Consider the following 16,540-nt stretch of genomic DNA (forward strand, 5'->3'; position numbering starts at 1 on the left):
AAATATTTATGTATTTACAATAAAAACAAACCATAGTTACCTTATTTATAATGTTCAGCACCAGTGATATTGCATAAGCACTTACATCACCAGCATCTGCCCCCTGGCGATACTTGGTGTTGTGGAGTCAGAGCACAGCACACGTGGTCGGTCTTCCCTATTCTCCAATCTAAGATAAGATGATATAAAGACAACGCTTTGTGGTTTGTCTCATGAGTGCTCTCCAGAGTGCTGACAAGACTACACACACTACCCACAAAATGTAGTGGCTTCAAGAAGTCTCTGTGCGTGGGCCTTCCTCTCAACATTGGATGCTGAGGGGGAGTTAAAAATGCATTAACAGAAATATTAAGAGTAACAAAGCCATTATTTTAGAAAAAAAAGTGCCAGAGATATACATATCTGAAATGAATTGAGGTACCAATGGGGAACAACATGAGGACTTTAATGTACTCCTAAACCAAAGCAAATTAAATTATGTTTACATTTAAAACACATCATTTCCCTATTCAGGCTAAAATGTGCAATCTTCAAATGCAATTATAAAACTCTACAGAGGTACTCTTTGCTCAGCCCAAGAGTGCGGGCATGTCAGTTTATTAATAGATATATCAATACTGGGCAGGTTAAAAAAAAACAAAACACAAATCACTTGTGTGAGTAAGGATCTCTTAAAATGTGATGGTTAGACTGTATAGAAAAAAGTCCCTGGTTAATCCCCACTGCCTCTAGAGAGGGTAATTTGTATTTTTTTTGCGAGTTTTGTTGTCACTGAGGGGTCTCCTGTGCCCTTAGAGGGGGAGGGGTATTCAGTTTGCCACTTAATCTTACACACTGGTCCTTTAAGTGGACAGCCAATGGATAAATTGTAGGAAAGTATTGGTTTATTAATTCCACAACTGTACCAGATTCTCTCACTGGGAAATAAACAACAAGACTGCAATATGCACAATTACAAAGGAAACTAATATGTTTTCAATAAAATTAAATGACTGCTGGCAATCTGCTTGTCATATTTTGCCATCTAGTCTTGCAAGTCAAGTTTGACATATTAAAAAATGAAACGCTCACTATATTCACAATGAAAGCACACAATATATAAATCACACTAGCATATTCATTAACCGTCTATACAGCCAGTAATACACTTTTATCCCAAAATTATCCATCAAACTCTCTGGAGTGAACTGGCAGACAATATACTATAACAATTAACCACTCAAAGGAACTGATTGCCTCCTGTCATGCTTGCATTAATGCAATCCAATGAGCTAGGGTACTTGAGAGGGCTGCTGTATCTGAACTCCTTGTAAATTGCAAGCATTCTTAACAACCCCAAGGCGGTCTAGTTGTAAAGTAAGACAGAGATAATGACACTGTTTCACTAGTCAAATCACTGGTGTGGTCATTTAAATGTTATAAATTTATGTTATATGTTAAATTACATTAGTTGACATTTAACAGCATAGATGCAAAACATTTTGTTTTTTTGACCTGAGTTCTTTGCCAGCTCAGTGTACCTAACTTATTAAGAAGTCTGTGGATCTGGAGAAGCTCTACCACTCACAACTGATGCATAATGTGGTACCAAAAACCCAAACTGACAACTGTGGCAGCATCAGTTCTCACTGGTTCTGTGTAGCTGTGGACATGCTGGTGCATCAGGTTGAAATGACAATTTACTGTTGAATTTAAGCATCTTGCAGTCACTTAAATACTGAAGGATTTTCATTTTAGAAAATACCCAAACAACAAAAATACCCAAGACTAGAAAAGCTTCAATATTTGTGTTTGAAAATAACTGAAGTGAGAGGAGTGTCCATTCAAAAGACACTGACTTGTTTAAAAAAAAAACCTTCACTTGTGATGAAGACATCAACTTTTTCTGTATATTAGGTTTCTGATAGGGATGCTCGATATTGACTTTTCTGCCAATATCTGATATTCCAATATACCCCAATTCTTAATTTCCGATACCGATATCACTCGATACCGATATATGCAGGCTTTTTAAACCAAAACTGTTATTATTGTGATGCCACACTGGATGCATACATAGATGCAACATGGCTTTCCAAATATAAACACTGTCTGTGCAAAATAAGAGAACAACTTCAACTTAAGCTATGGGAAAAAGTGCCAATATGGCACTGCCATATTTATTATGCTGCTTTGCAGTCATTTACTATGCGTAGGACACACTTGGAGATATTTCCAAACCACAGACATAAGCCCCGTTTCTGGAGGCGGGACCTTTACAGGAGCATCTCACTCGCTCCTCTCAGCTGTTGTGTCTCCAGCAGAGTAGGATCCAGATAGGACCCACCGGGCTCTGATGGTGACTTCACGGTGTGACTCGCCGAAAACATAAATTAATTAATAAATTAAAAGGAGGAGGTAAACCTCGTTTCTGTTTGTGTGTTCGTGTACATGGCGGTGGACGCTATGAACTTGTTAGCCACAGTTAGCGTTAGCGACCCACAAGTAGCTGTTGTTATTGTTTTACGTCATTAAGCGCGCGCCGGTAAACGTCCCATGCTGCGTTCATGCAAGCTCGGAAATGCTGAAGCCTACAGAATAAACATCGGTTATAAAAACCCGATACCGATACTTCCCGATATTGCATTTTTAAGTAAATATCGGCCGATAATATCGGACATCCCTTGTTTCTGATGTTCTACTTCCATGCAGTATTCTCTGCAGGTACAGACAGGGGAATTATTTAAATGTCAAGGGAAGAGTCTGTAAAGTGACGGAAATGACCAGACAGACACACCAGCCCATTAGATATGTTTCTGACTCATTCTTCGATACACAAGGACTCAACCTCAGGGGCTTTTCACATAGCATGTTCAGAGCTGTCCACTTAACGTAACACTAAGCTGCCCTCAAAAGCAATCCCATCAGTACCATTTAATGTTTTGTGTTGAAGGGCTACAAAGACATGAAGGTAGTGTTTGTCTGTGTCTGTGTACTGTTTACAACACCTCAAGCCATGGTGAATAGAGAAAAAGGCAGACAATGAGCTTGATATTGTGTTCAGTTTGAGGACAATGATGTTCAATGCACGGACACACAAAATTTGCTTTACTTTGGATGGTACATGGTAATTAGGCTGCTAACTAATTTATGGCTTGATATAGGCTATTCTGTAGCTTTCATTTGAGAGCAAAAAACAACAACATACAAACATGTATATTTAGTGAAGGAGATGAAGGATACCACTCAAGGCCACTAATGTTGTCACTCTGTCACAATTATTTCAATTGTCATAGTCTCAGTTTTGTTCCCTGTTTTTTTTTTCTTTTGTAAAAAGATGTGCTGCTGCAATCAAGAACATCCTCAATGTTTTAAGGCCATTATCATAATTAACAGCAGTTACTGGCAAGTTTGAACAATGGTTCCCTGTTTGATGTGTCATAGTGGGAAATACATACTCCATGTTCAGTCAGCTTCATCTCAGAGATGATTTAATATGGTTAATTTGTGTTTTAGAATTGATGCAACTAGACGTCTTTCCAAATTATTTTAGGAATTTGTGCACACATACACACACATCAAAGCCAAGTACAGTTGTGACATGACTATTGATCAAGGCCAAGTTGCTGGCTGATTATAAATGATCGACTGTCAGAGCTACCTAAAACCCTTTGGTCCATGACACATCAAGGCAAACTCAAAGGGTTAGCACTGATAAACACTTAGCCAACTGTTGCCTCATATGTTCTGTTAAAATTTGAACGCACAAAACTCACAGCTGACAGCCAGCCAACCATCACCATGCACATACGTTGCATGTATGAGAGGAATTTCTAGTCTTCAGGAGAGGATTAAGGCCACATTTGAAACATTTATGAGTTCTGCATAAATAATCTCAGAATTTAATATCAAAATTTCCTCAGCAGAATAGTCCTAGCTGCAAAAAGAGAGTGGCAAAGGGTCGTCAAATAATTTTACTAACAAGTAGACTCCTCGTCACTTGCTCTGCACATATCATCATATCAAGAAACTCAGAAAGGACATCACATCTAGTGGGAGGTCTCTCATAATTTCTTTTTCAAGTTTTTTTTTTTTTTTTTGGGAGCTAGTGTTGGTTTGTCCAATACTTTGGTCCAAACGAACATATCTCAACAACTATTGAATGGAGTGCCATGAAAAGATATTCATATGAATCTTAATAACTTTGATAATCCCCTGACTTCCTTTGGCACCATTATCAGGTTAACCTTAATTTGTTCAATTTGCAGTAATCCTACCAACAGTTTTAATTTTTGCAGTACAATATCTCAGCATATCTACCAGATGGACTGGTAGATATGCTGAGATATAGATCCCTGAGCCTTCCTATTGTGCCAGGCAAATACACCATTTAGGGTTTTGAGGAAAAGATCTTAACAACTGTTGGATTGATTGTGATGAAATGTAATACATACATTTGCCAGGAGTAACTGTAATAACATTGGTGATCTAATGACTTTTCAGCAGGAAAATGTGTACAAAACATTGCTTTATGATCAAATAACTGTAAAATATCATTAGTCCAGCTATATTTTGTGTTTAGTGATGGTCAGCAAATGCTAAATTAAGATGGCAAACATGGTAAAAATCACAACTGCCAACCATCATTATGTTAGCATTATCATGGTGACTATTTTAGCATGTTGACATTGGCATTTCCCTCAAAACACTAAATGCTGTGTTGAAGTGCAGTCTTACATAGCTGCTACTGTGACTGTAGCCTGTTGGTCTGGTTCCCAACCACTTTAACCTCTACTGTCTTTTTTGTTTAGATGTTTGCAAAGCATTACAGGGAGCCTGCCATGCCATGTAACGTGGTGAGAAATCCCCATCTGGAGGGTGAAAGACAGGTCAAAACTGACATCCTTATGTGCTCAGTCAGAAAGGGGAGGATCTAATGTTAGGGTGAAGGAAAGATTTCAGATGTAGCATAAATATCATGAACTATTAACAACCTCTTTAATCACACAACTCACTGCATCTAATCATCTTTGTGTTGAAAGACCTGCCAGTCAATTTGAGGGTGATAGCAGATTCCAGTCCCATGTTTTGAATTTGACCTTTAGCTTACATTTTGATCACAGACTGGGGCTTTAAATTATTTATGTCTTAACCTGTACGCAGCTTTTTAATGTTTCCAAGGCGGTGCTAAAGTCAAACTACCTCATACACTGTTTTGATCATATTTATAAGCTCATAATATGTTTTTTCATGTAAAATCTTAATGCGTAAAACGACTAGGTACATACTAATGCAATGGAGTTGAAGAATAAAGTAGCATAAAATAATCATGTATGGTAATGTAGTCTCAAAATGGTAAATGGTGACCTTGAGTAAACATAATGGTCTCAGAAATGCACATGGCTCAGCATCTAATGCACTGGTAACTCCAAATGATTATAGACCAAATAATGATTCCTCAAATCCTCGGATAAAGAAACCAAATAATCTACTTCATCAAACTTCATCTACTTCTGTAAGGATGTTTTGAGATTGTCTCCTTATTGACTAAATGTCCACAATGCCCAGATGTTATGAGGGTTTATCCAAATGTCATTTATGATGTGAAGATATTTTTTCATATAAACTCACATCTTTTTCAAATTCATTGGAGAAGGAGAAACCTAACCCTAACCCTAACCCCAACCCTAATCCTAATTACAATTGATAATATCCTGTGTACCATGTAGTGTACCTTGATTGAGTTTGATTAGTTTTGAAACACTTAAATGTAAACCTACATTCTCATTCAGCTGTGTTTCAGCCTTAATTTTCATGATTACTTCCACCCTCAGTGCAACACCCTCCCCCATATGAACTGATTTACACTGACTAAGACCACCCACCAATCTGTAAAGTCACTTTGGCCCAATTAATACCTGCTGGGTGATTTTATAAAAGTGCACAGGCACAGAGACACAAATTGAGGCCACAAAAACTTGTTTTTTAATCAATTTCCAATTAAGGATTCATTCCTGTCCATAGGAACACTGATAATTGAGTCAAGGTGGAGGAAGTGAGGGCCAGAGAGGCGGGGCTGATCCTTCAGGGACCGTTCATTTCCATATAAATGAGCTGGTAAATGCCTGCCTGATCTTTGGGATTCATTACTGTCCAAAAGACGAAGACAAGAAATGACCACTTTGCTTTTTTACTTTAGAGCAGAGATTTATTTCTTATTTCAAAGCTGATAAAACCTTGCTTGATATTACTCTCAGAGAGGGTGCAGAATAAAGATGGTATGTATAAAAAGCAGTTATACTCACCACCCCCAAGCAAACACAAACCTTTAGTGGAAGAGATAGTGAGAGTCATGATGGGTCCAAACACCCAATGGCATTTCCTTGTGATAAGTATCTGCTGAAATTAGTGAATTCAGGTCATTTACCTTACAAACAGTAAACAGACAGTAACTGTGTGGGTTGCAACATCTATAAAATGAGTAATCAAATATTTTATTGAGAAGAAAACTGCACAAAGCACAAATACAGATGCAACCAAAGAGAGTGATTTACTTGTATTTGTTACATTGTAGTGGTATTGGTATTTATTGATCCGTTCACTCTTTACTGGATGGATCAATACAGAACATGTACGGCATATTTACGAAGACAACAAACCACCAACAAAGCTGCTAAAGCAACTTCTCTTTATTTTACCACCAACATTGTATTATTTTGTGACAATAATTACTTACTATTTAGTTTTATGTGTATTTAGACATTAATGATGCCGATTTAAAAAAAGTCAGTGTAGGCAATTTCCTGTATTCGTGCTTTTCGATAATTTGGGCCTCTGCATTTTTTCCAGGAAGCTCCATAGCAACACTATAGAAAGAGCAATATTTCCACTTCCAAGTTTCAAGACCATATTTTGAACTAGGCCAGTTAAAACTGAAAAGCCTGTTTACATGTCAGTGATGTTTTCAATGGTCAATCATCTGGTGATTAGTACTACATTCATAATTATGACAAAGGCATCTATTTACTTCTCCATTCCTCCATTTGGTTTTCATGGCAAAAGTCCTTTCTTCTGTTCCTTCCACTTGTTTGTGTGATGCCTTATTTTCTATTTGAGTGTAGCCAATAAATTGCTCTATTTTTCTGAAAAGGACTGCAAATCCAAAATGAACTGCAGGCCCGCGATACCACCTGCTAACTGTAATTTCAGAGTGCAGCATTGAGACCATTGAGGAACTCTTTGCTTTGTTCTCATGCAGTCATGCGGACATCGTGAGCATAAAGCTACATCAAGTGAAATGTCTGCAGACTATTGTGTTACCAGAGGCAGATTTGGAGGAAGAGGAAGTTGGTTTCTCAGTGTTGCAGTACTTTACGGTATCTGTCAAAGGTTGACAGACAGTGCATGAGATGATCAAACAAAATGCATTTCATGAACAAGAATTGAATTTCATGAATATTTTGGTGGGTTTTTCTTTTTTTGTCAAGAGCTCCATTTTTCCTATCTACAATGTGATCCTGCTAATTTCACATGTATCCACTCTGGAAAGTGTCTTTCAAAAAGCTGCATATTCTGTAGTTGAAGACATGATTTAGCTTCGTTAGAGTGTACTTGGTCTCAGAATGGGTATAATTACAGGAATCACTTTAGAAGTCATGGCATCAAATTAGAGAACCATTCTGGACAATGGTTAACATTCAGCTGCTAATTTGGTGACAATAATTACATAATAGATCAGTTTTCTTTTACGAGATGATAGTTTGAAAGTGTAATTGGTAAATCAGATTATGCTGTATGCAAGGATGTTGCAATAATTGTTAACATGATCCATTGATCTGTCTCTCATCTTCTCCTGCCTTGTCAGCTGAGGAACATCCCCATTGTATTCTTCTAATTCTTTACTTTTAAGTGCTTTTTAGGTCAGAGAAGCAGAAAAAATGATGCCATACAAGACATTCTTAGACCTTAATTATTCATCAGTTGCATCCACACAACAAAGCACCACCACAGTTCCAAGATATTTTTTAGCCATCTAGTACAAGTAAATAGTAGTTGACTGGATTTATAAATTGTATTCAATCTTTTATCTCAGATGTTTCTACTTTATGTTTTATATAACACCCTGGTTTGCTTATAGAAAAATATCTGTACAGGATGTCTGGTATCATAAATGTATGGATTCATTTCTCAGTTTTATCAATTTATTTTATTCTACTTAGCACATTTTTTTCACTGGGGCCTATTTTTATGTTGGTGTTTGGATTACAGATAGGATCTTTACATTATTTCTGACCTTGGCTACATGAATTACAAGTGAAGTGGCAGTCACCAACTGTGACCTTGATCCTGTGTCACCACTGCAACATATTACCGTGTCATTTCTCAAACATGCCTTTACAAATCTGTTCAGGAATCATAAATCCAATGTTATGTGACGCTTAGACACGTTCTTGACATATTTACAGGATAAATTAAGGGACACTGCTGAAAAATGTCATCCTATGAGACAGAATAGGATGGCTGGTTTCCCTCCATAAGTATCACCTTTTAACTTCACATATGACTGAAGACAAAAAACTCTGGATTTACAAAAACTGAAACATTATTATGTGAAATATCTGAAAAAAAAAATTACCTCAGTGTCTTAATCATGACGGAAAGGCTGAAATGATAGAGACCCGGTTCAGTTATTCTTACAGTATATGTTGTCCACAGCTGTGTATGTCTTCTTCCATTCATGAAATCCCTGCAGCATCTAAAGACATTAAGGACAGATATGTTGAGAAATCTGCAGATTCTGATTTGAGAAGTACTGCGCCAGAGTGCAGTGTCATTACGCACAGTCATTAACAGTGTTTACCTTCATTAGCGCATGCAGATGTCACCAGGCTGCTACAAATAACCGCGCTCATCTTTACACACCTCAGATTAGTCCGTTATAACTTGATAAGAGATGCCAGGAGATTACAGGAGTTCATTATGCCTGTGCTAACCCTGACCTCCTTTCCATTGCTGCATTTGTTTCAGCTGTTTCTGTTTTATTCTTAACATGCATGATGATGTTCACACTGTTGTATCACATTTGGGATGTGATGTGACAGTTTACAACATAAGATACAGTGAATTAAGACTGAAAAACTTTTATTTGAATTCGATAGCATCTCCAAACATTATGTCTATATTGTCTATTAACATGTAGCCTATTACTGTAAAGTCTGGAAAAATAGTCTTGTTTCTTGCTTGTGTTTCTCCTGTTTCTTGCTCCTTCTAATTGTTGTAAAAGAACAACTTAAAGAGATCCATAAAAGCTGAATACTATTTATTTCATTTTTGACTGAAGTCATGCTATTAACAGACCTGTCAATAATTTTGTATAACAATACCTGAATTGTGTCTGTTGTGTCTAAGATTAGAATGAAGTCAAACCAAAAAAGGCATAAATGGTGAGAGAAACTTTGCCTGCAGTGTCTGCCAGTCTGTGCCTGTGCATCATCATTTGTAAATGGCAAGTGACCCCTTTAAAATGAGTTTAAAAATAACATTCTGCTGGTGGGTGTCATATAGAGACGTTGATCAAACGCTAGATATTTGATATATGTTTGCTAAACTTTATAAAAGTCATTCCAGCTTCTGCATTAAAGCAGTTTGATGATAGAAAAAGACCCTGAATCTACACACAGCAAGAAAAACAGCAAATAATTGGATTTAAAGATAATCTAAGTTACTGAGAGCAAAACCATCTCTAATGCTCTCATATCATTACACATCATTTTGCTGAACACAGATGAATGACTGGGTGTTTTCACTGGTGAATCATTGTTCCATTAAAGCGAGTAAAGACAGTCTCAAATCATGCTCCAGTACAATTTTTAACAGAGTGAGACAAACAGTCGGCAGCACTGGGTTCATGTGAACTCACTATAGAGATGAGAATGAGTCACACTTTAATGAATATTTGGTTTCCTGAGGGGCCTGAAACTTTCATTTTGCCAGGAGACAGAGACAAGGCTTTTGTTTGGTGGCATAGAAACAAGTCCCTCTGTTGGACAACTGTTGGCTTGATGAGTAGATGACGTCAGCACCACGAGCTCATGGGACTTTTCCCGTAGGGCTCGGGCATGGGTGGAGGAGGAGGTGTGAAGCCAGTGTGGTGCCAGACAATGAAAAGGAAACAATAAAGTCAAACTGCTAGCAATGTATATATCAACGTCCTAGCAGGATTTAATTAAGAATCAGCAGTTGCCCAATCATCTAATTAATATCTAATCATCTGACCGGCATCACACGTACGAACCAAGACCCATTTGTGGACTGAAGCAAACACACATGCAGGACTGATTATACTGGTACTATTACAAACAGTAAACAGCCACAGTCAACATATTTAATGTCAGGGAAGAATAATTGGCAGCGTGTGATGGTGATCATGCATCATATTATACTTATATTTGACACATTTAACTTTACTGCAGGTCAGCTTTTATGAAGCAGATTAAAGGAGAGACTGCAGGCTAGTGAATATACATATTCAGTATATGTGCTCTCTACTAGAGACGCTCAATTAGTAATAGCTGATAAGTTTCAAAACAAAAATTAGATTTGAAATAAATAAATGAATCCATGATACAGTGAGAGGATTGTTGCTCTCTACAAGCAAAAGGCACCTCTAGACTATGACCTGTGGTGCAAATAGAAGTCGTCTTTTTGATATCTTGCAAAGGAAAGCTGGAGTAACATAAAAGAGAGCCCCTTTCCTGCTTCCCCCCCAAAATGCAATCCCTTCAGCAAAACACTAAAGCAGTGCAAAAACAACATAATGATATGTTGTAGACTTGCAATTCTGTCAGTTGAAAAAGATACAATGGGTAGGTAATCTTCTTCTTCTGATGGAAAATACTGTTGGGGCCAGCTTCCTGCTGTGATGGCCTATGGCCAGTTGATCAACACTTCCAAGTCAATAAACGCAGTTACGCAGACATTCAAACACCTCTGGCTGCAACTGTGTCTCCCATGGATTCCACAAATTGTTTTCTCAATTATGTTGCAGTGGCAAATGTTGTCACTGCCTGGGATTATGTTCACAGGCAATGTTTTTTTGTTGTTGTTTTTTTTTAATGATTGAAGCGCTACATTTATATACTGCAATGAAATTAATGGAGATGTTCAGGGTGGGTGGATATGTTTAGGCAAAAAGAACCTTGTCCTATGTGAACAGCTGATCAGCCAATGAGCTTCAATACAGAAAAGTCTCGATACATATGATGTGCTGTAGGAGGCTGACTTCTACCCACAATAACAAAGATGAGATAAGTGTTGGTTGATAAAAAATGGAACTGGATATTGTTAAATAATCCATTACTTACAGTAGGCTAAACTGGGCTGAGCAGATGATAAGGGAAAACAATGAGGACAGCTTGGAGGTGCCACATATAGATAATATACACTATACAATATATAATTCAATTAGAAACTATTTGATGTACAAGAGGAATGTGAGAGGCTACACCCTTGTTTGTCTTCATCTGAAATGTTGGTAAAAAGAAAAACAAATGCATTGGATTTATCTTCACTCATTATCTCCATTTGTCTTCAATGAGAGGCAACAAACAGAGTAACTTTCCACTCAGAGCAGAGATCTAACATGTTAATTTCCCTGCTTGAGTCATAATTATGCTTTGGGAACAATTAAAAAAACAAACAAAACAGCAACATAATTTCAATATCATTCAGTATTATTATCAAGACAAACACTCTCCCTGCTGGAATGCCGGAACTAATGTTGGCAAATTAAAACTCTTCTTATGGGGATGGCTGGTTACCCTAAGTACAAGTTAGCAACAGGTACAGTGAAATAAAAGGTCTGCTGTTATGGAAACGAGATACAAATCTGCTTTTTTATTTATCCTTACACAAGTAACTGAGGAAAATAGACTAAATAGTATATAATATTGACTTTTACAGAAATTTTATAATTATTTCGAATGAACAGAACAATACAGCTGGAGTGAAATCATTAAGAAGCTAATCAGCGATGAGCAGGTGACTGTCAGTCCCAGTTCCCCACAGAGAAAGGAATGATCAGAGGTCTTGGAAGGTCATACATTTGGTCTTTCTGTCAATAGTCCACTCAAATCAACTCTCGAGGGTCGCTTCGCTTGAGGCAGAACAGTGATACATTATGACAAACAGAAGCATGTGGCTGACCAGAGATGCATCGATCACTCTTCAAGCTCCAAGCACTTCTGGGATACTGTTATAACTAAAGAATGTCAATCCTATATATCATTATTAGTTGTAGTAGTAGCATCTGATGTCACCTTTAGATTCAGATTCAGATTCAGATTCAGATTCAGCTTTATTTATCCCCAAAGGGCAATTCACAGACCCGACTTCTCATAAACAAACAAGCAAGCAGTCGTTATTGCACAACAAAAACCAGAGGAGGAGATAAATGACTAGTGGGGAAATAAAAATACAATATTATACAATACTATACTAATACTATAGTGACTTTTAGATGCACAGAGATAAAAACACATACTGTCTGTGTTAAATGTTTTAATGTACGTTTGTGTATTTTATTGTGATAATGTAATATATATTAAGTCTACATTTTTGTTTAATATGAGGATCCCTTGACTTACTGAAAGTATTTGCAGTGGCAACTAGGAGGAGCATCTTGTTTAGCCAACAAATCAGTTCAAAATAATTGGTAAGTGTTGTTTGTTTACATCCAAATAATCTTGACATTTGCTTTGCTGTAATCTAATAATGTTACATTATATATTAATGGATTTTTATACTAATCGCGATTTTTTTCTGGCGATTTTTTTAAAATTTAAAATTTTTAAATGTTTAATTTTCTAAAGACCAGCTAAATGTAGCAGTTTAGTTTATTGTAAGATGTTGGTGGATGAGAATGTTTTTTGTGAGGGCAGGTGCACAGTTTTAAAAATAAATCTCACAAACTGATGTGATGTGTGTATTATTGTTTTTTGTAAATATGACTTATGATGTATTATCAAGTGTTTGGTTCAACCTGTTCTTGTTTAAGGAAAGAAAATCGCAATAATTGAAATATAAAATTGCAATACTTGGTAAAATCAAATCGCAATACAAAAGCATATCGGCCCAGTCCTATTATATATGTTATATATATATTTTTAAGGTTTTACTGTTGAAATTAAAATTTTGTGGAATATATTATAAATATTTAGATTGATTAAAGCCAGTTAGCTGGTAAATAAGTGAAATTATCCTATATTAGTGTGCTATCACTAAAACAAAGCATAGATTTAACCTTGAACACTAAATAGTTTCTTGTAACACATGGTGAAAACAGTTGATTGTAAGTCACATCAGAGAGACATTATGAATGTTAATGCTGTGCACAAAGAGGTCCTGACACTCTATGTCAGGTCAAAACAGGCACAGCTGCAACAGATGCATTACTGTCCTTGGATGGTGAGGACGAGTGTGGGGACTCTCATGAATAAATAACATGAATAATGGTGGTTCTTTTTGAAACTGATGGAAAATGCATCCACAAAAGGTTAACAGCCTCAAAATAAGGACAGATGTTTGTTGTGGTTGATGTGATAGGAGGTTGGTTTGGTCAACAGCAACAGAACAACCACTTAACTCCAGTCTTTTTTCATATACACGACAATATCCTGTCTATCTTTTGTGCTATACTCAAGCCTATTTGTTCTTCACTGACTCCATGAGAATAATTTAAATAAGGAAAAGGCTTTAAGAATGCTACATCAGTCATTTCCATGTCAAAATGTTAATTCCACAACAAAGGCAGCTGTGGATATGATGTTTTTTCTTGATTTTTAGCAGGACACTTTTTTTTTTGTTCAAACAAAGCATAATCAAGTAAATCAATTGAGCTACAAAACTGGTGTGTCAGTCCCAGTGACAGAAGACTCAGAGGGCAGAAATTGGGGTTAGAAGATAATTAAAGCAGTTTTTTTTCAGTTTGGGAAATAAGCTTATTTACTTTGAATTAGATGATAACTGATATTGCTGTTGTATCTGTCTAAAATATAATGTTACAACCAGCTTTGCACAAAATACTAGAAATAGGAGGAATCAGTAAGCTGGCTCTGTCCAAAAGGAACAAAATCCATCATCTACCAGCTTCTCTGAGACTCACCGATTAATACATTATATAATCTGTGCAAAAATGTCAGGTTGTTATAAATGGGTGTGTCTCCTAAAATACAATACTACTGCTTTAATGACAAAGCACACAGGACAATGTATAATAAGCTAACCACGCATGTGTGAGGTAGAGTAGCATTGTCTCCAGGGCAGGTTGCAGCCAGCCATGTGTCTCCCCTGACACACATAGACATACCAGAAAAAGGAACTCTTACTAGGAGTAACATGTGGGAGTTCTCAGCTCCTCAGTTAAAGATGTACAAGCCTTAATATTGTCAGCTGTTCAGTTATGTTGAATTTTGCACTGTTGGCTGTAGTACTTTCCATCTAACTGTTATATATAAATTGATTGTTAAATAGAAATTGAATCTGTCATTAGATTTTCTTTTCCCCTACACACGTACAGATGGATGGATGGATGGATATATTCAATAGTCTTTACATCTCAAGAGCTCTCAGATTTATTTGAAAGATGTTGATGAGCAAGAATTGCTAGCTGAGTATAAAACAGACAAACTGGGGCGATTATTAAGTTGTTAATCTTCTGGCTTTATTGGATAAAGAGTGACAGAGACATCTCCAATCAATCAATCCATATGTAATCTTCTCAGGCAAAGCTTGTGAAGCATCAGTCATTACAACCTGCCTTTGTGAGTCCCCACCCACACATGCACTCATAAAAAAAGCAACAAAAAAAAAGAGGCCATACACAGCGCAGCCCCCTCCTCAAATCCCATCCTGGTGTAATTCTGCTTGCTCCCTAGATGTCAACCTCAATTCTCTCTCTGCTCATTTATTCTCTTTCTTTCAAAAAGAAATTAGATCAAATCCATGTGTGATTATTTGTGTCACGATCAACCGACACAATTCAGGTAAAAAAAAAAAAAAAAAGAAGTAATGGATATATCCTGTGAAAATAACTGTCGATAACCTGCGAATACTCTATCTTCCATGTTGGAAATGATTAAAGCTTGACAATCTATTATCACCTTGTCGGATGACAGTGGATCTTCAAGGTCCCAGGTTTTTTTAAACAGCTTTATGGATTTCCCGCTGAGTTCTCTTCACCCTCCTGGTAACCTCCCCACCCATCTCTCCACACTCGGGCTTGCCTTGGCAGATCAATGGCACTGCGTGGGATTAGGTTTTTAATTGAGCTGTTCTGAAGGGTGGGAGTTGTTTTAATGAGGCCAGGTCCTGTTTTCATCCTGACCTTTCAGGCTCTGCCCTACAGGTGTCCATCCTCTAACTTAAAAGGAATGTATGGGCTTGTAGGGCTGCCCCAGAGGTGCCAGACCTTACCATGCTTACTGCAGAGTTTGACATTTTCACCTGAACCTAATGTGCCCAGTAGATGTTTTTACTGCAGCAAAATGAGCAGGATGTTCTATGGTCACGTATAAATGATTTACAGTATATGAAGTATATGTCAAATCATCCACACCAAGTGTCAGTGGTTGTTGTTATGTAGCTTGGAGCTCAGCCGACCAACTATGTGCAACATACTAGAGCTGCTTGGCTTGACTAATTAGCTAATTAGCTTTTGTGTTGATGTTATATTGGAGCCATTTCCTGCTTGCCAAAGTGCAAATACAGTATTGCTTTAACATTTTTTGAGTAACATCAATAGTTTGTCTGGTGCATAGGTGAGTGGGTAACGTCAAGAACAAAATTAACATAAGTTGAAGTCTAACCAAAAGGCGCAAACTATTAGCATAGTGAAGAAGAGAGGCTCCTTTAACTAATAAAGCAGAAGAGAGCCAGCAGGTGTTCTTCCAGCACCAGTCTCCTTGAAGCTTGTTAATTAACCTCTGGCCTCCGCAGTGGAATGCAAAGTTATGGCTCATTTGTTGGAAAACAGTTGCCTTCTGAAACATCCAGCAGACATCGAGCAACATTAGCATTCATTTGGAATCATGTTTCTGACCATCTGCTGAATGTAAATCCAATATTCACTCTTTTTTTTAACCTGTGATTTAGGAATAATTAACTCCTGAGATAAAATTTGGACTGTTATGTGCTGCAACATCCACCTGGCAGGTAGCCTCCAGTTACAGAGCTTCTCCTGAAGGCTGATGACTTTGAAGCATGCGGTAAATATAAAACCAAAAAAAGAAAAAGAAAGCCAAAAGAGGCTGAAAAACCCAGAGGAGCTGCAGAATTGGGTGTTCATTTTCTATGACCGTGAGAATAATTTAGTTAAAAATACACAGGATAAATGAACCACTGAGAGCAGTCAAAGTTTTAACACCATATACTTGAAAAATAACTGAGATTAAAAAAGCCAGTATGCGTAAAATTAGCAGATTTCTGACTTCAGCATCACCTCTAGTGGTAAATTAAACTGGATTTAAGCCTATTTGATTTTAAAATAATTTTGAAATACAAATAA

The sequence above is a fragment of the Scomber japonicus genome, chromosome 11 (genome assembly GCF_027409825.1).
Source record: "Scomber japonicus isolate fScoJap1 chromosome 11, fScoJap1.pri, whole genome shotgun sequence".
Classification (NCBI taxonomy): Eukaryota; Metazoa; Chordata; class Actinopteri; order Scombriformes; family Scombridae; genus Scomber; species Scomber japonicus.